At 45.9% G+C, this 26,412-nt stretch overlaps 1 pseudogene; it reads left to right on the plus strand.

Annotated features, from left to right (window-relative positions):
* The first annotated feature begins 4,370 nt into the window (after window positions 1–4,370).
* The window catches only part of LOC123641020, a 52,698-nt pseudogene continuing 30,656 nt past the window's right edge, over window positions 4,371–26,412 (plus strand).

Below are 26,412 nucleotides of genomic sequence, written 5' to 3' on the forward strand. Positions count from 1 at the left end.
TGGGCACAGTGGCTCACGCCAGCAGTCCTGCCACTTTGGGAGACCAAGGTGGGAGATTGGCTTGAGACCAGGAGTTTGAGACCAGCCTGAACAACAGAGAAAGACCACGTCTCTACAGAAAATGTTTTAAAAAATTAGTTGGGTGTGGTGGTATGTGATTGTGGGCCCAACTACTTGGGAGGCTGAGGCGGGAGGTTCTCTTGAACCCAGGAGTTTGAAGCTGCAGTGAGCTCTGATGATGCCACTGCACTCCAGCCCAGGCAACAGTGAGAGCCTATGAAAGAAAAAGGAAGGAAGGAAGGAAGGAAGGAAGGAAGGAAGGAAGGAAGGAAGGAAGGGAGGGAGGGAGGGAGGGAGGGAGGGGGAGGAAGGAAGGAAGGAAGGAAGAAAGAAAGAGGGAGGGAAAGGAAGGAAGGAAAGAGAAAGAAAAAAAGAGAGAAAGAGACAGAAAGAAAGGAGAGAGGGAGGAAGGGAAGGAAAAAGAAAGAAAAGAAGGAAGGAAGGAAGGAGGAAAGGAAAGAAAGGAAGGAAGGATGGAAGGAAGGAAGGAAGGAAGGAAAGAGAAGGAAGGAAGGAAGGAAGGGAGGGAGGGAGGGAGGGAAGGAAGAAAGAAAGGAAGGAAGGAAGGAAGGAAGGAAGGAAGGAAGGAAGGAAGGAAGGAAGGAAGGAAGGAAGGAGAGAAGGAAGAAAAAGAGGGAGGGAGGGAGGGAGGAAGGAGCAAATGGAAATTATCCCATAGAAGATGCTTGTTTGAAAATGCAGATTCCTGGGCCCCATACCAGACCTACTAAAGCAGGCTCTTTGGAGCTGAGGCCCAGAAACCTGAATTTCTAACATGCTGCTCAGATATACACACTAAATTTGAGATGTGCTCAACAAGATAATCTCTGAAGTTCTTTCCGTCTCAAGAGCCTATGCTATTACTTCTGACCTAACTACAGGGTGTCCCCAAAGTCACCATACAGAGGAAAAATGGGAAATTGTAGTTAAATGTACATTTATGTACAAAATACTCAATACAAAATTTTACAATATTTTTCCTTTGTAGTCTCCATTCTGTACTTACTTTTCCCTTATGTTCACTGCTCAGTACTTGGCTTGGCTTTTTGACTTTTGTATTCTGCACCTTAAAGCCATCGGTTAAAATGTGTTTGCTTAAATAAATAAGCGATGATCACTCCATCAAGTCTGCTTTCATTTGCAGTCTCTGAGCTCCAACTCAGAAGAGGGAGGCCCTGGTTTTACCTTCTGCCTGGTAGGAGACGGGCTGAGTTGGAATTCCCTGTTTTGCACTCCAGTAGTCACGGGAAATGTCAGGGAGAAGTTTTAAGCTGGTCACTGTGTGACTGTTCTTTTTCCTTTCTTGCAGTCAGGGTCCCACAGAAGCATGGCGGAATTACACTCGCGAAGGTTCTGGGAAGTAATTTCTCTATTTGTTTTAACACCTACATATTAAGAATGGTGGTTTAAATGTTTACCAGAGGAAAATGGAAGAAGTGGATTCTTGATAGTACATCAACTCTACATGACACTGAAAATTCCTTTGAAGACTGAATCTTTGACCACCTTTGTGTAACCCACACATTTCTGTCCCACCATCTGTGACCACAGAAGGAAGTCACATTTTATTCTGATGCTCCACTTCAGATGTCACAATGCTCCACTGGCTTGATCATAGGAAATAATTTTTTTTTTTTTTTTTTTTTTGAGACAGTGTCTCACTCTGTCACCCAGGCTGGAGTGCAGTGGCATCATCACAGCTCACTGCAGCCTCAGACTCCTCGGCTCAAGGGATCCTCCTGCCTCAGCCTCCTGAGTAGCTGGGACTACAGGCACATGCCACCATGGCCAGCTAATTTTTTTCATTTTTTATTTTTAGAGACAGGGTCTTACTACGTTGCCCAGGCTGATCTCAAACTCCTGGATTCAAGGGATCCTCCTGCCTCAGCCTCCCAAAGTGCTGGGACTACAGGTGTGGGCCATCGCGTCCAACTATGCCATGGCTTCTGTTTGTAAGTCCCTTAGTAGGGGAAATATTAATAATATTTCTTTCTGAGAAAGTGGATTTGTCAGCCTTTCTTCAGCCTCTCAGTTTTGAGGGTAGGTTTCCATAGACTTGCTCACACCCAGACAGGCACAAACCACTATTTTAGGACCTCAGGGAGCTTATTCCCATTGCTGGGGATGGGGTCTGCACCTGGCCGGAGCGCCGCCGCATGAGAGAGGTGGTCTCCAGTGTCTGCTCTTTCTGGCGCCCGGGAGGCCTTCGATCAGGAAGGCAGTCAAACGAAGATGCTTCAGGCTGAGATGCTAAAGCTATTTTTCAATCACGTCAGTTGGCTGTTTATCATGAGCAGTACCGTAATTTTGCAGATATTTAAAAAAGTTTTTTGATCAGACTGTTCCTGAAAATTCTCGGAATCTTTTGGGAAGGGGTGTGTGTTGGTGGCGGGGGCGGGGCAGCGGGCGTGTGTGCGGTTTCTGCTCCAGTACTGGCTTCCAGGATGTTGTAAGACCAACCCCGCCAGCCTGTGCATCTTCACTGGAGGAAAGAGAAAGAACATGCAGAGACCCTGGACTAGGCTTAGGAGAGAGCTGCCCACACTGAGCTGCCAGAATCCCAGACATGGGGTTACTCAAGATCAATAACTCAGACTGTGAGAAATGTATCACCAGAGCTATGATTGCCTCAGCTGGGCCAGACAGGGCCTCGCAGCAACCTGTAATTTTCCACTTCTGCTTGTCCTACATGGAAAAGGAAGTAGCCCTGCAGTATGGGGGGTGGGGTCCAGGGGCTCCCAGGGGCCTCACGCTCCGGGAAGAGCGGTGCCTTGACTCCAGAGACGGTGGGGCGGTATCCGGGGCTTTCTGTGAGAAAACACAGCTAAGAGGCTCTAGGAGCAGTGATGTCTGATACTGAATTTCCTGGTTTTGTTTTCTGCATTGTGATTCCTTTTAGTCTCAAGACTTCAGTCAAGTTGTGGCATCTCGACAGCCTGGAGTTAGCTGCACTTTGGAGCCATGCCTGCCAGTGCTTGAGAGCACGGTGACATGACTGTTACCAGATGGCAACAGAGAAGCAGCAAAGAGGGCCCCCGGAGTGGAGGACAACCGGGAGGAGGGCGTGCCCCGTGTGTGGGCTCCTCCCGCCGCGCACAGCAGGTGGAAGGGCCACATAGCAGGTCTTTCTGAGAGAGGAGAACGGGGACAACTGAGCCAGTTGGGTGGGAAAGTTGGCCACACCGAGAATGGGGAACTTGGCCATCTTCGGCCACCCTTTCTTAAGTTCCCAAACAGCCCTGCTTCCACCTGGGATCTCACAAAGTCCCCAAGTCCGGGTACAGCCTCTCTGGCCATCGCCCGGAATCACACAAAAAACAGTTGCATCCGTTTCTAACCCTCCGCGCACAGTCCAAGGGCCCAAGAAGAAAATGACTTCAGTGCCTGCCTCCCCTCCTCCTGTGCTTGTGCCCGCTCTGGGCTGACACAACACTCCTCCTGCCTGCCCTGGGCACAGAACCAAAGCTCTTGTGCACATACACGGACTCACACAGACGCTGTGCCCTCGCTCAGCCGGCTCCGAATGTTCCGCTCCTTTTAGCCCTGGCTCTCAGATGGGTCTTCTCCATGTTACTGAGCGGAATTCTTAGGGGAGCTTGTCCTTCGTCACCTCTCACTCAGGGTACGCCTTTCTTCCACGGTATGTGCAAGAGGAGAACGCCCCCGTGTGGCATGTTTAGGCACATCACAGGGACCTGCGCCCTGTCACCACCTGTCCCAGTATCTGAATCTTCCCCTACTCAGTTACTCCCCATCTAAGCAGCAGGCAACTGTTTCCCACTGTGTCCAGCCCACCCCGGCCACGCTTACCTGGCCTTTCTGCTCAGTCCTGGGGCAGCACCTTGGATGCACGTTCCCACCTCTTCTCTCGCCCCACCTCCTCTTATCCCATTCTGCTCTGCATCTCTTCCCCAACGAACTTTGCTTTTCCCTGTTTCTTCTGGAAATCCTAGTCCATCATAAATGAATCCCATCCCGCTCTTGACTATTAACCCATTTATTCAGCCAGTCAACAGTATTTTTTAAAGAATCTGTACCAGGCATCGTTCTGTGCGTGGAGAACTTGGTGATGAGTAAGACAAACAGGTCTGTTTGCTCAGGTGCTCACACCCTAGAGTGGGGACAAATGAAGTAAATGAGCAAACAAGCAAGTAAACAAAGAAAGAACATACTTTTGACAGTGATAACACTTTGACAATGGGACAGTGTGACCAGAGGCACAGAAAGTGTGCTGCTTTACATAACGCGATTGGAGAGGCTCTCTGAGAGTGTGACACTTGTGAAAGGTCTGAGTGAGGGAAGGACCAGCCATGGGGCAGTTCTGGGTCGAAGAACAATTCCATAGATCAGGAACACTGCGCGTGGTGTCCGGCTTTGGATGTGTCCTGAGAACATTCCCGCAGTCCTATGCTCTGGTCAGGTTCAGTCACCTGCACTACTCATCGGATATTCCAAAACTTTCCCGCCTTTTTCAAGGTCATTCCCCGTTCCTGCCTTTTTCTTGTTCAACAACTTAGTTTGCCTTTTATTTCACGGGGAAACTTGAGTGTGTCCGGGGAAGAATTCCTCAATGTCTCACCTGCCCGTCCACGCAGGCTGTACTCCTCTGAACCCGTGTTTGGCTCCTCCCTTCCCGTCTCAGAGGTGCCCCTCCTCCTCCATGTCTATATTCGAGGTCCCTCTCTCCCATCTCCTCAAGGCTGTCATCAGCCTTCTGCAGTTTCAACGTTTCCCTCTGTGCTCTCACCTTTTGCTCAGCATAAAAGAAATACTCAAGTCTCTTCTTAACAGAAATACTTTCTTCACTCTCTTAAACGTGTTTAAGTTGGTTAATATAGAAATGTCAGTGATATTAAGAAGTTCAACAAGCATTTTGCAATACACCTTAGAGGTCTTCGACTTTCGTATGAATTTTGATTCAGTAATTCCACTTACAGAATTTCTCATGGATGTGCTCAAAGACCGAGCTACAAAGAGAGTCACCCTAGTGCTGTTTATAATATTGAAAAACTGTAAAACCATTATGTCCAGTAATAAGGGAGATTATTTAAGTAAAATATGTAGATACATAATAGAATCACTACCTACTGCCATTAAAAATGATGGTGTAGCTCATACCTGTAATCCCAGCACTTTGGGAAAGGCCAAGGCAGGAGGATTGCTTGAAGCCAGGAGTGCAAGACCAGCCAAGGCAACATAGAGAGACACCCATCTCTACAAAAAATTTTTAAAAAGTAGTCGGGTGTGGTGGTGCTCGCTTGTAGTCCCCGCTACTCAAGAGGCTGATGCAAGAAGATCCCTTGAACCCAGTAGTTTGAGGCTGCAGTGAGCTATGATTGTGCCACTGCACTCTAGCCTGGGCAACAGAGTGAGAAAAAAAAAAAACAAAGAAACCAAATAAAATGATATCATTGTTTTCATATCATTTGTAGGCTACGTTTTATGTTTCTATTATCATGAATGTTTGCCATGACTTTTTTTTTTTTTTTTTTTTTTTGAGGCAGAGTCTCGCTCTGTTGCCCGGGCTAGAGTACTATGGAGTCAGCTTGGCTCACAGCAACCTCACACTCCTGGGCTCAAGCCATCCTCCTGCCTCAGCCTCCCAAGTAGCTGGGACTACAGACGTGCACCACCATGCCTGGCTAATTTTTTTTAATATATATATTTTTAGCTGTCCAAATCATTTCTTTGTATTTTTAGTAGAGACAGGGTCTCGCTCTTGCTCAGGCTGCTCTTGAACTCCTGACCTCGAGCGATCCTCCCGCCTCGGCCTCCCAGAGTGCTAGGATTAAAGGCATGAGCCACCACGCCCGGCCAATGACTATTTTTCTACATCATTTTTTTCCTTTGTCCTCCCTCAAGTCTGTGACTTGGTCCTGGTCCTCTTTGTCTGGCTACTACTTTTCAGTCTTTTTAAGGTGTCTTTTCATATACCTGAATCATAAATGTTAGGGTTTCCCAGAATTCTGTCCTTGGTCTTCTATTCTCACACTTCTCAATGTAATGTCAAAGGCACACACAGGTGACAGTCCCAACCACGTGCTTCCAGGTGATGGCAACAGCCTGGTGCACACAACTCTCTACCAGACCATCCCACACACCTGTCAGATCAACACGCCCCCACTGATCTGTCTTTCCGCACTCGCTCGTTCTTCCTCTCAACTTGAGTTGAGTGACCTACCAGCCAGTCACTCAATTCAAAAATCTGTAAAGGGTCCCAGAACTTCCCTTTCTCCTTCATTTCTCCAATTCTACATACATTCATCTATTTTTTAAAATTTGGGTGCAGTGGCTTGCACCTGTAATCTCAGCACTCTGAGGGCTGAGGTGGGAGGAAGGCTTAACACCGGGAGTTTAAGACCAGCCTGGGCAACATAGCAAGACCCGGTCTCTATGAAAAAAAATTTTTTTCATTAGCCAGGCATGGTGGCGCACACCTGTAGTTCCAGTTACTTGGGAGGCTGAGGCAGGAGGATCACTTGAGCCCAGGAATGTAAGGTTGCAGTGAGCTGTGATCATGCCACTGCACTCCAGCCTGGGTGACATAAGGAGATCTTGTCTCTAATTTTTAAAAAATAAATGAAATAAATTAAAATTTTGGTTTTCCAAACCATCACCTGTCTTTCAAGATGTCTGTTCCATTTGCCTTCTCTCTCAGTAAATGACCTTGCCTCTTACTTCACAGAGAAAATTAAAACTAACAGGTGAGAGTCCTCTTCCCTTCCATGTGTCCTCTACTGTGCTAGAAGCTGGGGATATAAAGATGAAAAAACATGGCCTCTGGGGCTTCAGTCTAGTGAGTTTGGGGATTCGTTTGGACATTGAGAAAGAGTTTTTATTTTCTCCCAACCAGTATACATTATGTTAATATTTAGATATGACTTAGTGTATAACCTATTTGGCCAGCTCTAAGGATAAGTTTGAATTGCGTAATTGAAAAAGTCTAAAAGTTAAAGCAATAAAATTTAATACAGATATCTGGAAAAGTTTGTATAAAAAATATTAATCCTTAGGAGTGCACAGCTTTTGACTTAAATTCTAGCTTATTAATTTGTATGAAAGTTTACAACCGCATCCTTTCTTTGAGTTCACTCATGTAAGAGTGCACCAGCGTATCTGAGTGCAGTCTGTTTTCTGTGACGGCAGACAGACGGGCGTGAACACCGCGGTGACATCACTGCTCCGAGGGGAGTAGGACCAGAGCTCAGTGACCACACAGAGGAAGAGGATCATAAGAGAAGACTCCATGGAGAAGAAGCATTTAAGTTGGGACTTGAAAGGCATTTGCCACCATTTATTTCTGTGCATCCTTTTGTGTCCAAAAGGAGTTAATACAGTTTCAAAAACAAATGCAAGACTCAGATGGAGTAGATGTACTTTTCCCTATTTCTTTCACCAAATACGACTAGAAACCTGGACATTACACATAAAACCTACAAAGCTCTGAAAGGTGGAGAGAAGAAGGCAGCTTGAGTAGGGACCTCAGGACCTGAGGAACTACAAGGAGTGAGTTCCTCAGGTTTTCTTTTTGCCCCATATATGCCAGGCTGGACACCAGAGAAGTTGGTAATACAGAAACACCAACAGGAATGAAAAACAAAAACAACACAACACTCAAGGAAAACCTGCTCTTCCAGTCCAAAGTACCAGAAAAGGGGTAGCCTGGCAAGAAAGGAAATGCCTGGTCAAGTAACCACTGTGCTCCAGCCAGTGTCACTGGGAAAACGGTGTTCCCGCTCCCTTCTGCCAGGAAAGGCTGCACAGGGAGCCTGCGCCGGCGGCTGAGCTTGCCTCGGGAGACACCTGCTGGGGTCACCTAGCGGGGAGTCAAGATTTCACCACTACCAGAGGTAAGGAGGTGACCCCCCCAATGACTCATTAGGGACGTGAGGAGCAGTAACAAGGTGTCCCTGTGCCTCCCATCCAGGATCATACCAGTGGAGGCCTAGTGGGGGGTGACCCAGGCGTCAAAGAAGGCTGAGTTGGGAGCCTGGACTTCAACATACCCCTCGCAGTAATGACAGGGCAATGTCAGAGGAGGTCTGCTCAACAGGAGAATTAAATAAGATCCGAAGTGCCATAACATAATACCTAAAATGTCCAGATTTCAGTGGAAAATCACTCATCATGCCAAGAACCAGGGAAATCTCACCTTGAATGAGAAGAGAGAATCAAGATGCACCAACACCAGTGTGACACAGATGTTAGAATTAATTGCCAAGGATTTGGAGACAACCATCATAAAAATGCTTCAGTGAGCAATTATGAACATGCTTGAACCAAATGGAAAAAATAGAAATCTGAGCAAAGAAAGAAAAGCTACAAAGAACCCAATGGAAATTTTAGAACTGCAAATACAATAACCAGATAAAAACTCAGTGGATGGGATCAATAGCAGAATGGAGGAACAGAGGAAATAATCAGTAAACTGGAAGGTAGAACAATGGAGATTATTCAATCTGAACAGCAGAGAGAAAACAGTGGGGGGGGGGGGGCAGCGGAAACAACAGAGCCTCAGGGACCTATGGAAAAACCCCAAAAGTTTTGTGTCATTGAAGTCCCAGGGGAAGGCAGTGGGTGCTGGGAAAGTATATGAAGAAATAATGGCTGAAATTTCCCCAAATTTGGCAAAATGTATAAACTTAAAGATTCAGGAATCACAGAGAACCTCAAATATGGTAAACCCAAAGAATCCACATCAAGCCAGGGGAGGCAGCTCATGCCTTTAATCCCAGTGACTCAGGAGACTGAAGTGGGAGGATCACTTGAGCCCAGGAGTTCAAGATCAGCCTGAGCAATATAACGAGACCCCATATCTTAAAAACAAAACAAACAAAAACTTAAAAAACATTCAGACAAATATCTCATCTGAAAATTAAAAATAAAGGAAAACAATTTAAAGCAATAAGAGAGAAATACTCCTTACCTTTAAGAGAAAAACAAGTCAACAGCAGCAGATTTCTCCTCAGAAACCACGGAGGACAGAAGGAAGCGGCCCAGCATTTTTCAAGTTCTGAAAGAAAAGAACTGTCAACTCAGAATTCTATATCCAGTGACAATGTTCTCCAGGAATGCAAGAGAAATCAAGGCATCCTATACGAAAGAAAATTAAGAGAATCTGTCACTAGCAGATCTGTTTTAAAAGAATGGCTAGAGAAAGTTCTTTAGTAGAAAGGAATTGATAGAAGAAAAAAGTCTTGGAACATCAGGAAAGAAAAAACAGCAATAAAAGTAAAAGTATGAGTAAATACAATAGATTTTCCTTCTCTTCTGGAATTATCTAAATTGTATTTGATAGGTGGAGCAAAAATTGTAACAATGTCTGAGGTATTTCCAGTGTATGTAGAGGAAATAGTTAAGACAAGTACGTGTAACTGGAAGGTTAAAGGTACATGAAGAGAGGTGAAGTTTGTGCACTTCACTCAAACAGGTAAAATGTTGACACTGATAGACTATGATAAGTTAGAGACTATAAAAAGGTAGTGCATGAGATATTTTTGTAGTAATGGAATTGTTTTATATATATATATAAATTTTTTTTGACAGAGTCTTGCTGTGTTGCTCAGGCTGGAGTGCAGTGGCCTGATCATAGCTCACAGCAAACTCAAACTCCTGGGCTCAAGGGATCCTCCTGCCTCAGCCTCCCGAGTAGCTGGGACTACAGGCACACGCCATGATGCCCAGTTAATTTTTCTATTGTTTGTAGAGACAGGGTCTTGTTTTTGCTCAGGCTGGTCTCGAACTCCTGAGCTCAAGCAATCCTTCTGCCTTGGCCTCCCAGAGTGCTGGGATTACAGGCGTGAGCCACTGTGCCTGGCCAGTTCTGTATTTTGATTGCAATGATGGTTACATGGATCTAACACATGGTAAAATAGAACACACACACACACACACACACAAGCATGCACACATTGTCCCAATGTTAATTTCCTGTTTTTGATATTGTACTATAGTTACCAAAGACTTAGCTATTGAGGGAAATGGGGGGAAGGATACACAGACTTTCCTGTACTATCTTTGCAACTTCCTGTGAACTTTTATAATTATTTCAAAATAAAGATTTTTTAATAAAGTGAACATAGTACCACATGATAAAATATGAATGGAAAGCAGTAGATGTTCTTAAAAATGAGACGATTATATCTTAATCAGGCCATTTTTAGTTGTAAGTGACAGAAATCTGAATCCAACCAATTTAACCAGACATTTATTATTAATAGGTCACATAACTTCATCACTTGGTTTTGCTTCTGTCTGTGGATTGGTCTCATTTTACCTTGTGGTAGCCAAACCTCCTCCAAGGAGCATGACTAAGGAGTAACAATCTTCAAGCTCGAGATGCAGCGAACCGGGAGTCTCCCTCTCTCCTAGCATCTAGGCGGAAGGCCCCAGGGGAGGGCTCCAATTCACCTGGCTCTGTCGCGAGCCCTCCCTGGGCCATCACTGTGGCCTGGGGGTGGAGTGTTAGGAGAGGCAGTCCTCCCTGTTTCCCCACCCACCAGGTGGCATTGGGAAGGAACTGCTGTGGACAGAGGAAGGAAAGGACGCTGGCCAGCAGACACATCAGATGTCCACGGCGGAGCACCCAACTGTCCCACACGGATGACAGGAGGAAGAGAATGAAGCAGGTACCTCACAGGAGTGGAATCATACAGCATTTGTCTTTTCGTGACTGGCTAATGTCATTTAGCATAATGTCCTCAGGCTCTATCATGTAATCGCATATTGCAGAATTTCCTCCCTTTTAAAGCCTGGATCCTATTCCGTTACACGGACACACCCCTCTGGCCCGTGCCCTCGCCCGCTGAGGGCTGTTCGGGCTGCTCCTGCGTTCCAGCTACCGTGAATAACGCTGCTGTAAACGTGGGTGTGCGATCACGCTGGGTCTTAAAAGGAGAGAAAGCCACAAAAGCCCCTCACACTCTGTGTGCAGACAGAGACGGTGCATTATGGCAGATGTCGAGCGTGAGAGCGCAGGCAGTGGGCTGGCGAATTACGGCTCCCGGCCAAAGGCGCCCCAGCTCCCGCAGGGGAACTGACACCGCTTCCTGGCAAGTATTTGAGACAACAGTCAAAAAAGCATCTTGGAACTTTGAAAAACTTTTGGCGAAAATTCAAATTTCCTTTCTGAATTCAGAAAGGCTGGCAAGTTGCAGGCAGATGGTGAACATGAATGATTTAATTTCTAGCTGGGGGAAAATGAGGTGAAAACTATGGGAAATTGTTTTCATGTCATGGACCACTTTTCAGATAACACAGAGCTGAACAAGAGAGCCAACTCAGAAATCCGACAAATGGCCGGAACTGCGACAAAAGGAACAAGCTGAAGGGAAGGGTGTGCTGTCATCCAAGCCTTCTGTCATTGAAGCAAATCAGAGGCCAGCTGGTGTTTGCCCAAATTTCATTTTTGCCTCTTACAGTAACTTGTGTCAGAGAAAGAAAACGTCCTGCGCCGTGGACCCGCAGTCCTTGCGAGGAGGCCAGGCGTGCTGCGTCTAGCCAGTCACACGCCTAGTAAGTGGCTTGGTGGGAGAGTTCTGCATTCTTCCTCACACCTCCCAGGTGTGCAGAGCTGTGCAGTTGACAAGCAGCTATGAATCACCTTACCCATAAGAAATACAAGTAACAGGCCGGGCGTGGTGGCTCACGCCTGTAATTCCAGCACTCTGGGAGACCCAGGTGGGAGGATCACTTGAGGTCAGGAGTTCGAGACCAGCCTCAGCACGAGTGCAACCCTGTCTCTACTAAAAAGAAAAAAATAGAAAGAAATTAGCTGGGCAACTAAAAACAGAAAAAATTAGCTGGGCGTGGTGGCACACACCTGTAGTCTCAGCTACTTTGGAGGCTGAGGCAGGAGGATTGCTTGAGCCCAGGAGTTTGAGGTTGCTGTGAGCTAGGCTGACACCACGGCACTCAAGCTGGGGCAACAGAGCGAGACTCTGTCTCAAAAAAAAAAAAAAAAAGAAATAAAAATAATAACCAGCAAGATAAGGACTTCCTCTCCATTTTTGTTTTACCTTTATTTCTTTTGTCTTATTTTTAAAATTTTTTTTTAGCTTGCTGACTGGAGCAGAATGTTTTTTGGTTTTGGTTTTGCTCTGAGACTATGTGTTTAGAAATAAAAGCATAAATAAAAATTGCCTGCATTTGTTGTGGACCTACAGGACACCTTACTAGAACTTTCCATCTCACTGGATCACAATAACCTTATGAAGTGGTTAGTATGATTATTGCCACTTAGGGAAGAGGACGGGGGCGGTGTAGAGCCAACACGCAGAGCTGTCGGCTGCACTCCTAGCTGCTGCTCCGTGGCCAGTGAATCTGCTTTCTTGCCTGTCCACATTGGCTCTTTCTTGGGGCAGGAGGGTAAATTAAGGAGACTTAGCATGACGTTATGATATTTTCATACCAAGTATAAGCTAAAGTTCCAATGACTTGCTGCTGGTTGTCAAAACAGAGATTAACAGTCTGAGTCAGAGGGTAATTTACTTCGAGTCTGGCTCCTGCACCCATTGCTAAGTGATTTCAAAAGTGGGCCACAGGCGTGGGAATGGCTTAGGTGACATCACGATTAGGCAATGTGATCCCACCCTGGGAGGCTGAGACGTGGATGCAAAAGTGGCGGTGGCCTCTACGCCCTTCCCTCCTGGCGGGGCAGCTGCCCGAGGCGTGCTCATCTTTAGGCTGCGCCGCCAGCTTCCACTGTGGGCTCCAGAACCGAGACAAAGAATAGTCCTGCAGATTCAAGCCAGGCCTTTTGTTTTTCTCTCTCCCTTTTGGCATTAGTGTTTTTAATGGATACCTTGTCGCCAAGAAAAAAGACACAAAAGGGCGTGCTGCATCAGAGGAATTGGACAAAATCTGTCTGCTGGGAACCTCTTTCAGGGGCAATCACCCCCGTGCTGAAAAGAGAGCCTCGGAGAAAGGCCAGAAAGGCAGCTCCCTCGCAGGGGTGGGATGGAGCCTCTCTGAGAACCCAAGAGAACATTCTTGAATAGACAGGATCCAGAAGCAACGAGAGTGCCAAGTCACGTCAGTCCTGTGAGGTTCACCCTCTCTAGGATGAAATTGAAACAATTCAATGACATTAAATATAACAATACTAAGATTCAAAAACTTTCCAATACCTAAATACCATCTTACTCTTTGTCCTCAGAGAGAGCCCCCACCACCAACTTGCTGCTGGCAAACTGTGGGATGGGAAGGGCTGCAGGAATTCCTACTTCATAGGCTTTTTTGTGAGAATTAAATAAGATACGGGGCAAACATCAGAGACCCTGGCACACAGAAAGCAGTATAGTGAGGTGGTTAATGGTGGGGACTGCTTTTTTTTTTTTTCGAGAGATGGGATCTTGCTGTGTTGGCCAGGCTGGCCTCAAACTCCTGGGCTCAAGTGATCCTCCCACCTCAGCCTCCCAAGTAGCTGAGACCACAAGTGTGAGTCACCATTACCCAGGTCAAAAATCTGTTCTGCTGTTACTAGCTGGGTGAACTAGAGTAGGTTATTTAACCTTTCAGTGCCTTCATTTCCTCACCCAAAATGGAGAAGGAAATGATAAGAATAGTGTCTCCTTGTGGGGCTATTGTGGGTGTTCAATGAGTCAATATATGTAAAGCATCTAGAATCATCCTTGGCATCTAATGTTCTTCATAAGTGTTTTCTACCATTATTATAGTAAATGTCCTATAAATGGTTTGCATGGATGTATCATTAGGGCACAACTGTCCCTTTTGTGTAATTCTGCATGCCATCTTTCCTTCCTTAACCCTACAGGCTAGTGTCTTAGATGGGTACCTATAGACAGCCTTAGAGATATAGTCAACTTTTCAGGTAGACAGAATATGCATATGGCTACTAGGTCTGTATTCACAAAGGGAGAGAAAGATAAATAATATTTACTGAGCGTCTACTATGTGCCAGTTACACGTATAGACTCATTCAATCCTCATATGTACCTTAAGTGAGAACAATGTGCTGAAAAATGTTAATTTACTCCAAATCACAAAACAGAGAGTAGCAGAGCCAGGATCTGAAGGCATATCTGTCAGCCTCTAAAAGTCCCCTTCTTCCCCCCGCCCCGACCCCTGACTTGGGAAGGAACCAGACTGAGGATATATCACCCACCTGCTCAGTGAAAGACCTTTGACAGGAGGCAAGCTCTTTCATTCCACATTAGAATAAAGGTTTAAAGATGCAGGCACCCTCTGGTGACAAAAATTCCCACTGAAGTGTAAGTATCTGACATAAGATCTTTTTCTGATGTCAGATTTGGTTGTTGCAGGAACAAAAGGGCACTGGTCCCAGAAAGGGAGGGCCAGGTCAGATTTACGTCACCACTTACTCCTTTCCTGGTAAGTCCTACTTGCTCTAGAAAACTCTCATTTTTAATATCTGCATCCTTTAGGGTTGCCAGACTTTAAAAAAATAATATTTTTTAGTGTGAGTGTATCCCATGCAACATTTGGGACATACTATAATATTGTTTGTTTTTTAAAACTAAAATTCAAATTTAACTGAGCATCCTATGTTTTACCTGCCAACCCTAATTCCTCGACCTGGAAGTTTTCCACTGGGTATCTCGTAGACAGAGGGGACAAAATGCCATTGCTGAGGATCCCGCTATCAAAGAAATAGGCCCAATGCCTTCCTTGCCCAGCAGCTTAAAACGAACTTCGAGCTGCACTCAGGAATGTCTGGACTGTTCTTAGCAAGAGCATTTTTCACAGAGTACCAGAAATGACCAGTTGACTGAAGGCGTGGTCACGGGGGCTGACAGTCATTGTGATGGGATGACGGGGAAGATGAAGCTTCACACTGTGCTTCTTGAACCTGTGTAGTATTATTCTGTTGCTGCCATAATGAATGGCCACAAATTCAGTGGCTTCGAAAAACCCTGTTTATTATCTCGTAGTTTCTGTAAGTCCTGTGTCCAGGGGCAGGTCCAGGTCATGGGGTCAAAATCCTGTCCCACACAGCAGGCTTTGGAAGTTGACAATTTGTTCTGGCTGGCCAACCCTGGCCAGATTCAAATTAAATCTGAATTTCAGGTTTAAAAACAAATAATATTTTACTATGTCCCAAAGTAGAAGAGCAACTTCCCGGAATATCAGAGGCTGCAGCTGTTCATGTAGCCACTTCTGGGTCTGTGGGAAATAAATCAGGGTGTATCCCAAAGAACTTGATTCTGACCCTAGCTCTGCACCCACCGAGCCAAGTGCACTCAGACCCGTCCTTTAAAGTCCCTGGCTACTGTATTTGTCAGATGTCACATCCCAGGTGGGGAGTCTGGCTCCTGGGCAACCATCTGTGTGTGTGTGTGTCATTTTTTCTGGCCCTACCACTGGCAACTATGAAGGCGTTACCTGGAGGCCTCCCTGGGGAAGGCAGCCCTCCCTGCGCCAGGCTCGGTGCACAGCCAGGGCACCGCGGTCTCTGCAGGGAGCTGCAGTTGGGGCCCCGGCCCTGCTGGCCAGACTCGCTCTCGCACGTGGCTGCAGCCTGGCCCAGGTGTGCCCATTTGGGGGCCTCTTTATCTGGAGTTTGCAGCAGGGACTTCCCCAGACATCTCTGCCAAGACCTCCTCACGCACGGGAGGAAAGAGGGGAAACCTTGAAGGCACTTTTTGTCTACCCCGACCTAGTATTCAGTACTTTTCCACTGCCTGTCACCACCCCAGGCCCCCACCCCTGGTCCATAAAGCTGCAGGAGCCTTTTGCTCAGGGCTCCCTCAGCAGTGGGACAATTCCCCCTGTGACCTGTCTCTGTGCTGGTACCGTTGACCCTCAGTGCCATTCCATGGGGGGAAAGGGAAGTGGTACCACCAGCCTTTCTCTGAGCTGGGTCCTTCTTGCTTTCATTATGGCAGTAGGTGACAGAGGCTGACTCCGCTTGCAGAGTGGTTTGCTGTCTTCATCGGCGCCCCTGGCAGTTCAGCTTGTCCAGCTCCACAGAGCTCTTGACAGCACTGTGCAGCCAGGCTGTCCTAAGACTGTCACCAGTTACAAGGCTTACGCATGTATTCAATAACATTTATTCAGCACCTATTATGGGCTGGGCACTTGCTGGGTGCCAGGGACACAAGGATGAGTAAGACTGGTTCCATGGCTGGCAGGAAGCGTGCATGCCAGTTGACATGTGTAACCGATTCATTATGGTGTAATTCCTTCTCCCATCAAGTATTTATTGATTTTTGATGTTTTTGGTATTAAAAAAAGTATTGATGGAAAGCCTAACTTCCTGCTCAAGATCTCATACAATCCTCACAGTGATTCTTTGAGATAAGTTTTATGGTTATCTTTATTTTACAGATTCATAAACCAAGGCTCAGAGAATAAAATATTTTGAGCAAATATTTCAGTCCTCCCCCAAATAGTGAGTGATAGATCAGGACTCAAACTCAGGGCTTCTGGTTTAAATTCAGTGCTCTAGTTAAGGAAACAGGAAGGGACTGATTCTTCCTGGGGTTAAAGGAGAGGACACTGTAATACCTCCAGACTTCAGAAAAATAAAGTACTATATATAATGATTATTATTAGTATTATCGTAATTTAAATGCTCACTACCTGTAATAAAGATAAAAATTCCGAGTCATCTGTAAGCCATCATGCAAAGGCTTCACTTCTCTCTGAGATGGAAGTCGCTTGTTTCCCTGCCACAGAGGGAAGTGAGTCCCTCTGGGCTGTGTGTTAATGACACCAGCCACTCAAGACTCCAGTGCAAATGACCTCCTGCAGGAGGGTTTTTGAAAAGTCTGTGTGTGCATAATGACCTGCTAAACACAATTACTGAAAAATGCTGGTTCTTCAATGAGTCCATTGATTTAAGATCGAGAGTCCTATATGGACGTGAAGGAATCCACTGACACCATCGCACTGGCTCAAAGGGCAAAGCCAAGCAAGGGTGTTGCAGAGGGCTCTGGGCGCATCGCAGCCCAGATCTAGGGGCAGAGCAAAAGCAAGCAGGGTGTGATCGTCTCCTCCCGAAACCTTCCTCTCCATTTCCATGAGTGTGAACATGCTAGCAAGTATTTAAGATAAATGCCCTTATCCCAACAGAGATGAATGCCGCAGTGTGTGCCCATCCCAAGGTGGCTTCTAATTTTTGTTTGTTGATTCTACCCCCACTTCCCTGTCCTCCTTCCTCTCCAGGCTCCTCGTGAAAAACACAGCCGTCCACATAGACCCCAGAGGCCCTGCCCCTTGGCTTTGCATCTGCTCATGAAAAATTCTGCCCGCCCAGAGCAAATAGGATTTTCTTGTTTCAGGTCACCCTCAGGTGAACTTAAACCAGCTGGCCGAAGTGACTGCTTAGAATACCCCTTTTCCTCTTAGATCTCTGTTCTTCCTAAGCGATAAAGCTTCAAGGTGCAAACAAGGAAGATTGAATTTTACTCTGCCAGGTTGGGTGGCAGCCAAGTCATAACCTTGCTCAACTTCAGCCTTCCCAATTATCAAACAGGACTAGCGAAAGTGTTTACTATCTGAAATTAAGTTTCTTGAAGGGGCCTGGAGAGCTACAAAGTATCATGAAGCTCTTTTTAGCTATACAGTAGTAATAGTAACAGTTGGAATCCCATTCATATGTATCTCTTCTCTTAAGAAACATCTGTTGAGCGCCTACTGCATGCAGAGCCCTCTACTGGACACCCATGGGAGTACAGGGACGCAATCTCTGCCCTTCCAGAATTTAGTATCTACAACTTAAGCAGAATATTGTAGAGAAGGAGTTAAAAGGAGTCCTTGGTGTTGTGTCGTGTTGGTTCTGAGTAGTGTGTCACAAACACCCCACACCCACATTTTGAATAAATGAGCAAGACTGATGCTGACCACAGCTGGATTCCCTCACGTGCCCTTAGTCATCGAGCAGCAAGGCCCTGGCAGGCCCCCACGCCCCACGCTGAACTTAATGCACGTGAGTAGTTTGCAGTTAATTTCAAGTCTTGCAGTGGACACTTTGGGGCTTTAAGTACAGTCATCTTTAATTCATGAGATTCAAAGGACACACTGTACAAGCTGCCTTTCCAGCCTTAAGAGGCCGACCTGAGCGTTTGGGGGGTGGCGGTTGGAGAAGCCACGCCCTGCCTTGGGTGGGGCAGGGAAAGTGATGACTCATCCTGAGCCACTTAGGTTGGGCAGGAAACAGCTGACTCTCGTGTTGCTGTTCCAGGTGGGGCCCGCATTCCCCAGGGCACAAGTTGCATTAGGGTTTGGTATGAGTCTAACTGGCAGCTCTTTCTGTCTCTTCCTCAGATTCTTCCTGGGCATTTGGGGAAAGAGAGTTGAGCAATAGGATGAACTAAAGGAAACAGAATAGGAAGAAAATGAGGCGCTCTGCCAGGCACCCCTCAGAGCAGACCTCGTAGGGAGTCGAGTGGAAGCAAGAAAAGCCATGTGCTTTGGGGCTCAGAGCAGCTCGTGAGAAGCCCCTCAAGCTCCAGCCCTCCAGGAGCTGCCTGTGGCCTGGACAGGTCCCCCTGCCCATCCCCCAGAGGGCCCGGCACCACTGAGGTGGAGTCTTGCCTCCACCATGGTGAACTTAACTTATTTACTTCCACTCTTTGTGTCTCAGAATCCTCATTTGTAAAATAAGGTTAATAATAGAACCCATCTACAAGGTTGTTTGTGAAATTAATAAATAAAAACATATGAAGTACCTGGAACAATGCAAGGCTCAGAGTAAGAGCTTAATCAGCGATGAGCTATTTTTATGAGCACGTTAAGAGGAAGGCCTGGGTCAGCACCAGCCACTGTGCAGACATTGATTGTTAAATCATAGCTGGAGGTAACCTAATATTTTTCTAAGCTTTAGGAAGCAGCAATAAAGACACAAGCCTGCAGGAAGTGACTCTGCACCTGATGAGTGCAATCTGGGTAGTTTTTTCCTTCTTCTAAGCCTTGGAGTACGTTTCCTCGAAGGTCTACACCAGTGCTTTCTTGAACGTGAACGGCACATAAGTCCCCTGGGGGTCTCCATAGAAAGCAGATTCAGTAGTCCGGCAAGGGGAGCTGAGATTCTGCATTTCTTGCAAGCTCCCAGGTGATGCCAGTGGGGTCCACAAACACCAGGCCCAGGGATGGAACCGGCACAGTGATGACGGAAATCCTGCCTGCGCTGTCCAGCACAGTAGCCACTAGCAGACGAGCCACGAATCCTGTGAAACTATGGAACACTTGAAATGTGACTGTTGGAAACTGAAGTTTAACTTTATTTAAATGAAGGATAAAGAACACAGTGTGGTAAGTGGCTACCTTATGGACCAACATAGCTCTAGACTCTCATGCCCAGGAGGTCAAGGTCATGATTAGGGGCCTTGTTACAGTCAAAGTCAAGACTATGCTCAGGACTGTAAGGCTGGTGGCAGGCACCCCTCCCTTCCCTAATGAAAAAAGAAGAAGCCCCTCCTATTCCTCAATACCCACTCCCAAACTCAAACAAAGAAATTCCTTACTTCTCCCACCAAAATCTCCTGGCCAAAGAAACTCCCATCCCTCAGCCCTAGAAACATATATAAACCCACTCTGACTTCTGTGCCATGCGATTTCCCGGGTCTCTCTCACAGGCCCATGAACTTCGCCCGGGAGCACCCTAATGAAGCCTCGTTGCTTGCCTCTTTTCACCTCTGTTCGTCTTTCTTTCTCTGGCGCCGGCCATCCAAAAAACCTTACAAGGACCACGTATCATACATAGAGAACAATGAGGACTCAGGAAAAAATTGTGTACAGCTCTACCCAGACGATCTGCATACTCAGAAAACACAGTCAAAACAGGGTCCCGTGCTCTGGTGTCTGTAAATGTCACTAAAGGAAACTTTTTATTTGCAGATAAACTTCCTGGTAGAGCTGTGTGACTGAGTTCCTCGCATTGTATATGGACCTGGAGCTAGAACCACTGTTTATAGTCTGTGCATTGATAAAGAAAAAATAAGAGGAAGGTGTTTAATTAACATCATTTCTGTGATATCCTCAGTTCCATAATTTTCACTTCTCAATTGTTTACCTTGCATGGCTTAGGTGGGTGACCTTGAAATCCACACACATCTAGAAGTAGGCATTCTGTGAACTTAAAAAATGGAAAGTTCAATGAACTTAAACAAGTTAAAAGATCCTTATCTAGGCGGGGCGCAGTGACTCACGCCTGTAATCCTAGCACTCTGGGAGGCCGAGGCGGGCGGATCGTTTGAGCTCAGGAGTTCGAGACCAGCCTGAGCAAAAGCGAGACCCCGTCTCTACTAAACATAGAAAGAAATTATACGGACAGCTAAAAATATATATAGAAAAATTAGCCGGGCATGGTGGCGCATGCCTGTAGTCCCAGCTACTCAGGAGGCTGAGGCAGTAGGATTGCTTGAGCCCAGGAGTTTGAGGTTGCTGTGAGTGAGGCTGACGCCACGGCACTCTAGCCTGGGCAACAGAGTAAGACTCTGTCTCAAAAAAAAAAAAAAAAAATCCTTATCTAACTATATTGAGAAATAATAATATAAGACCTTGGAATGTTTCTATGTGAATGTTGATAGCAAGGGTCCTCATTTCACTCTTCACTATGGCAGAAAACTCAATTCTGTCCTTGAATAATAATTGATTCATTCTTATTCAGCACATTTCTTTCCAACACACACCTAGATAGTATGCCATGGAGATACATATATTATATATATGTGATAGTCTCCCAGTATATCTCATTCCAATTATACTTTTAATAAAAGCAATAAGGACATAGAAAATATTGTCTACTATCATGAAATAAAAAGTAAGGATTAAAGCCCCGAGTGTCATTAAATTCCATCTGACAGCCTTGGTCACAGTAGGGCTTTCACGTAACTAGTGTAGCAGCTCTTTTCTTTGTCCCCACACACAGAAAGTTGCAGATAAACTTCCTGGTAGAGCTGTGTGACTGAGTTCCTCGCATTGTATATGGACCTGGAGCTAGAACCACTGTTTATAGTCTGTGCATTGATAAAGAAAAAAGTTGTCAAAGGTTAAAAATTGCATCTAAGTCTTTAGCTTTCTTCCAGGTTGTTGCAAACAATCTTTAGTTTCTGCCAGTGTTTTCTTGGATGTGGTGGATGTGTCAAACATCCTGGATAAATGGTGACAAGCCTTAACCCATATCAGTGACAAATAATTTACTCTGATCCAGAGCACAGACTCGGGGGCTGGAGCTTCACGGTGGAATCCAGCTCCGTCTTCACTACACCTTGCTGAGAAACGTGTCCTTGCTTCTTAAATGCTTTTGATGTTACATGGAAGAGATCAATTTCAATTGTCCCCAAGTTACTGTACGGATTTTATAAATGACTCCGTGGTTTGTTTGTTTGTTTGTTTGTTTGTTTGTTTGTTTTGGACACTGTAACCATAATAGACACCACTTTGTGTGTGGGGACAAAGAAAAGAGCTGCTACACTAGTTACGTGAAAGCCCTACTGTGACCAAGGCTGTCAGATGGAATTTAATGACACTCGGGGCTTTAATCTTTACTTTTTATTTCATGATAGTAGACAATATTTTCTATGTCCTTATTGCTTTTATTAAAAGTATAATTGGAATGAGATATACTGGGAGACTATCACATATATATAATATATGTATCTCCATGGCATACTATCTAGGTGTGTGTTGGAAAGAAATGTGCTGAATAAGAATGAATCAATTATTATTCAAGGACAGAATTGAGTTTTCTGCCATTGTGAAGAGTGAAATGAGGACCCTTGCTATCAACATTCACATAGAAATTAATAATAAAATGAGGTTAAACGTTAAATGCCTTCCTGGGAAGGGTGGAGTGGGAGGATGAAGAGAGGTTGGTCAATGGGTACAAACATATAGTTAGACAGAAGGAGTAAGTTCTAGTGTTTGATAGCAGAGGAGGGTAACTATAGTTAACAATAACTTATTGTATATTTCAAAATAGCTAGAAAAGACAACATGAAATGTCCCCAACTCAAATAAATGATAAACATTTGAAGTGATGGATGTCCTAATACCCTGATTTAATCATGATACATTGCATGCATGTATCAAAATATCACATGTAACTGATAAATATGTATAGTTATTAGCTATCAATTAAAAATCCATTAAATGCCTTTGACAATGGACATTTCGTTTATTAAGACACAGCACTTAATAGATTCAAGATTAACTCTCAGATAAGAAACAGTGCTAGTGGCCCCAGGAATAAGGGAGTGATTTTCTCTTTTGCTTTTATTATTATTGCCTTCCCTCCCCTTATTTACCCCCTTTTTAGCTCTCTCTGCTTTTTAACTATTAAAAAATTTTTCTTTATTCTTTTGTCTATCCTATATCTTCTTCCACTGGAAAGGTGTGTCTCCTTCACTGGGCACCAAATGTATGCAGCCCTGTGCAAGATACAATGGAAAGATACAAAGAACATATACACGATTCCCTCCTACAAGCAACTTAGCGTGTAGCTGGGGAGACAACCTTGCATATAGGAAGTGATGAGCACATAAGGACCATAAGTGATTGGAAACTACTCACCAATCACACAGAAAAGCTGCAGTAGTTGACCACAGGAAGGAGAAGGAGAAAAATCTCACTGAGGGTTCATGATGTAAGGCCAATGGCTGGGAAGTAACCGCAGAAAACCTGGCCGACATAGCGAGTGTCCGGGAGAGGCTGAACTAAACCTCTAAGGCTAAGAGTCAATTTTGCAATGACAGCTCCTTTACACAAAGGCAGTCTGAGCAGACAAGTCAGTGAGGGTGAGTTCCTGAAAACAAGCTCTTCACAAAGGTGGGATTGTAACCTCCTGGGGGTGGACAGCCTGGCTCTGGCTCTTTAGTGGTACCTGTGCCCACAAACGACAACACTCTCAGTTGGGTATCTGCTGCTGAGAAGAAACAAAGAACTACATATATGAGTCACAAACTCAGAAGTAATGCAGGGATTGTTACTGAACCAAACGGGGACTGCTCAGCCGGCCCAGCGAAGCCAGGCTCTGAAGCCGAGAGTTGCCATAGGCGAAGGAGGCATCTTCACTACATGGCCCATGCCAGGAGCCCCGTAGCTGATGCCTAAGACCAGAATGAGGGCTTACAAGCCAGGGCTTATCAAAGGCAGGGGCGTATGTCAGGCAGGCAAAGTTGCAAATCAATACATGAAGGTTATACATTGGCCTGACGCTAAAAGGATTCTTGGTTTTGTGGAAAGGAATGTTAAAATGGGTGTGCCTCTCTCCAGGTCCCTCTGGAAGAAATTTAGAACAAAGAACAGTGGTCAGAGTTCAATTCCTCAGTTCCCCATTATTTGCATTTTCCATCCAGTAGGGCTTTCTGGAAAACAAGAACATGTGTTAAAAGGCCATCTTTTAGTTTCCACAGGGAACAAAAACACCGTACGATTCTGGCTGGCTTGGGGGGCACCGTTACTCTCACTCACTTTTCAGGCAGTTCCCCAGAAGGGACTCGTATAGTCTTTTATTTCCAGTTTGGGGGACCCAGCAGGCCCTAAAGAGGGGTCTCTGCTCTATCTCGGGATCTGTGACTGGAGCTGAATCAGGAAGAGCTGGCCACGAGGACCCAGCCAGACGTTTCTGGGTCATTTGAAGTTGCAAGTTCTTTCATTTTATTCACTGCCTTTCAGAGAAAGTGCTGGGCCACGTTTGGTCACGTCTAAGTGAGGACTCTGCCTTGACTCTCAGCCTCGGGAAAATGGACGGGCTGTTCCGATGGCGGCTTCTACAGCACCTTTGGAATCGTGTCTTTGCGTTGTGAGTTGCACTCACAAAAGCCTGTTGAGGAGGTAAGGTAAACATTTCTAATAGTTAAGAAGATGTCAGGAAATAACAGCAGACCCATAGCCAAGGTCTTGGGAAACACAGGGACTAAGGGGAAAGAAACAAGAGTGTGGCCCTGATGGATAGTGAAACCTTAGAGAATAAACGAAAGAAATACATTATGATCGTTTAAGAATTTTTAACAATTCATTGCTATAAACTAGTGGGATCAGCCAGGCACAATGGCTCATACCTGCAACCCAACACTTTTGGAAGCTGAGGCAGGAGGATCAGTTGAGGCCAGGAGTTTGAGACCAGCCTGGGAAACATAGCCAAACCCTGTCACTACAGAAAAATATTGCAGAAATTAGACGAGCGTTGTGGCACACGCCTGTAGTCCCAGCTACTTAGGAGGCTGAGGCGGGAGGATGGGTTGAGCCCAGGAGTTTGAGGTTGCTGTGAGCTGTGATGGTGCCACCACACTCCAGCCTGGGCGACAGCAAGACCCTGTTTCTAAATAAATGAATGAATAAATAAATGAATAAATACGTAAATTAGTGGGATCAAATTGAAGATGACAAATGTTGAGATATATACAATAGCAGAGAGATGGAGCTATAGAAACACGTTAGCTCTTAAATTCTTCAAGTTTGAGAACTAACGGGATGCCAGTGAGATTGTCTTCATGGCAACAGATTTGAAATGTTAAAAATTCACCCGAACAATTATTTACTTTACTCATGCACACGCCTAGATTGCTGCCTTTTCCACTAAATTGGTGAATAGAGCTTTGTCTCGAGTGTCCACACACGGCCTTTGTTGAGATCCCTGAGTCGTGGGGTGAGGGGCGGGGGAGGGGAGGAAATGCAAAGTAGTTTAGAAGTCAGGACAGTTCTCAACTCAACTAAATGCTTTTCTGTTCAAGTCCCAGGACAAGTCTCAAATGACGGAGCCCTCCCCAAGCACATTTTTCAGAAAGCTCCTGCCGCCACGCGGAGCCCAAGGGTGAGAGCGCGCCTGCGCACTACCCGTCCCTGCTGCGCGGGCTGTCGCCGGGCGTTCCTGCTGCCCAAGGCGCTGGATGACAACTCTAATTCTCTAGCCGGCGTAGTATGTTTGAAACGTGATCAAAGAGGGGAAAAGAAAAAGAAATAAAAGGCATCACATACTAGATTTAATATATGACTAACGAGAGAAAATAATGGTACTGGGTTAGTCAGGATTCTCCTGGCCGGAGGGCTCGCTCCCAACTCACTCGCTGAAGCAGAAAGGGGGAAAGTCGCCCAGGACGTGGCGTGTCTTGCGGAGCCCAGGGAGAGAAATCTCAGGGAGGAACGGACCCAGGCTCTCGAGTCCTCTGCGGCTCTGCTAGCCGGACACCTTTTCCCTCCTCAGCGCACCAAGCCCTGAATCCTGCCCGGTCTGCACCATGCCACTCCTCCAAGCACAGAGGTTCCCAACAGAGGTGAAACTTTTCTTTTCTTTGTTTTTTTTAGAGACAGGGTGTTGCTCTGTCACCGGAGCTAGAGTGCAGTAGTGGCATCATAGCTCACAGCAACTTCAAACTCCTGGGCCCAAGCGCTCCTCCTGCCTCGGCCTCCCGAGTAGCTGGGACTGCAGGTGCTTGCCATGATGCCCGGCAAATTTTTCTATTTTTGGTAGAGACAGGGTCTCCTTCTTGCTCAGGCTGGTCTCGAACTCCTGGCTTCAAGTGATCCTCCCACCTTGGCCTCCCAAATTGCTAGGATGACAGGCATGAGCCACCACACCCAGCCATATTAATCTTTTAAACTCTTCTCCACAGGGCTGAGAACAGCCAGTCCTAGCATCTAGTAGGGACTTAATAAGTTTGTACCAAATGGAACCAAACAAATGGACTTCCAGACCCCAGGACACCTCACACAAATTATGTCACTATTGACAGGTCTAGGGATTGCAGCAAAGAGCTCGTTGTGCCCATTATTTTATTTTATTTATTTATTTATTTATTTATTTATTTATTTATTTATTTATTTATTTGAGACAGAGTGTCACTTTGTTGCCCTGGCTAGAGTGAGTGCCGTGGCATCAGCCTAGCTCACAGCAACCTCAAACTCCTGGGCTCAAGCGATCCTACTGCCTCAGCCTCCCAAGTAGCTGGGACTACAGGCATGCGCCACCATGCCCGGCTAATTTTTTCTATATATATTTTAGTTGGCCAGATAATTTCTTTCTATTTTTAGTAGAGACGGGGTCTCACTCTTGCTCAGGCTGGTCTCGAACTCCTGAGCTCAAACGATCCGCCCGCCTCGGCCTCCCAGAGTGCTAGGATTACAGGCGTGAGCCACCGCGCCCGGCCTGCCCATTATTTTAAATCAATCAAGGAGGCAGCTATCACAGCATGTAATTCCATCTTCCTAGGTAGAAAAAGAGGTAAACTAATGACCCAAAGCAACACTGAAAAGACACGGTAGCATTTGGCCTTCTTCTCAAATGTCCTTATTCATGACAAATGTCTCTGCACCAAGTTGCACCCTCCCAAGTCCTGCGCTGGCCCTGGCTTGCGGACTTCAAGGCTCCGTTTGATCCCAGCTCCACCAGGAGCAACCTCCCCTCTTTGTCAAACTTCAAAGGGTAGC

This window comes from Lemur catta, chromosome 1 (assembly GCF_020740605.2).
Source record: "Lemur catta isolate mLemCat1 chromosome 1, mLemCat1.pri, whole genome shotgun sequence".
Taxonomy (NCBI): domain Eukaryota; kingdom Metazoa; phylum Chordata; class Mammalia; order Primates; family Lemuridae; genus Lemur; species Lemur catta.